General features: G+C 44.6%; 1 non-coding gene across 1 annotated transcript; it reads right to left on the bottom strand.

Moving 5' to 3' along the window:
- Positions 1-312: 312 nt before the first annotated feature.
- TRNAG-GCC (transfer RNA glycine (anticodon GCC)) lies at positions 313-383 on the bottom strand. Its single transcript has one exon. It is a non-coding gene; the product is annotated as a tRNA-Gly (tRNA).
- Between the last annotated feature and the right edge of the window lie 764 nt (positions 384-1,147).

The following is a 1,147-nucleotide window of genomic DNA, read 5'->3' as shown; positions in this document are numbered from 1 at the left end:
CTCCTTTCCTCCCTCACTTACCTCTACACTTCCTTCCACCCACACTCACCCCTGCACTCCCTCCTTTACCCCAGCACTCCCTCCCTCACCCCTGCTCTCTCTCCCTCCCTTCCTCACCCCTGCTCTCCATCGTACTCCGTAAATCCCCTCCTTCACCCCAGCCCTACCTGTCACCTCCACTAGCACAACAAGGGGGATCGAACCTGTCAGTATAATACGGCTTTTTGCGTACTTTCAATGTGCTCATCGTACAAATTATATCTATTGTATTTAGATGACCGTGTACGAAACGAACTATAAATGAACAAAATGTGCATCGGCCGGGAATCGAACCCGGGCCTCCCGCGTGGCAGGCGAGAATTCTACCACTGAACCACCGATGCTCCTGGTGGATTAAGTAAGGTCACAGTTTAAAAGTAATCTTCTGAGTCCGGGGATGTCTTTCATTGCATTTTTCACATCTCCTGGCGATTTTATTCAGCTTGGGATGGATTTTTCGAACTAGAGGTGTTATTTATAGTCTTAACCTTTTCAACATGAGAAACCTTAAGTTAAGTAAAACCATCTTGCAGCAGCAGGAATAAGCCAAAAAGATCGTAACTCGGACTGAAGGGGTTAATATTGGAGATAATTGTAGAATATGAATTGAATGTCTACTTCTAGACTTTAATGAGGTTATCATCGCGGCAGAGGTGTGACTATTTTTAGAGGGGAAATGAAGAAATTAAACTAAACACATTACTCCAAAATGATCGCGTAATGTGCACTCGCGGACAAAACTTCGCCTAATACCTGACATCTCGCTTTCCTTTGGTGGCAACTATTTCCAGATCGCGAGAGACTTGGTATGTGTTGCTGCCTTTAGGTGATTCACTCCGATGTGGTGCGTCAGGCAAGAAGGTAATGGACATAGCCTACCATGAACGTGAAGCTGAAGCTGTGGAATTGTATATGAACTTGTTTGCCTCAGCCCTCTATGAAACAAAATGTAACCTACGATGGGGATAGAAAATTAGAAATATCTAATTATTGAGACAGGAAAATGCAGCTGAAAATATAGAACTTATTAGGGTGACCAGATCTCCTCCTGAAGACCTCATGGTTCAGTGTTTGGAATCACTGTCCTCTATCAGGCGTAGCCACTGGC

This window comes from Coenobita brevimanus, chromosome 23 (genome assembly GCF_032717465.1).
Source record: "Coenobita brevimanus isolate Jiangsu-jjx chromosome 23, ASM3271746v2, whole genome shotgun sequence".
Taxonomy (NCBI): Eukaryota; Metazoa; Arthropoda; class Malacostraca; order Decapoda; family Coenobitidae; genus Coenobita; species Coenobita brevimanus.
The sequence above is the reverse complement of the archived record's forward strand: the minus strand, read 5'-3'. Positions and strand labels throughout refer to the sequence as shown.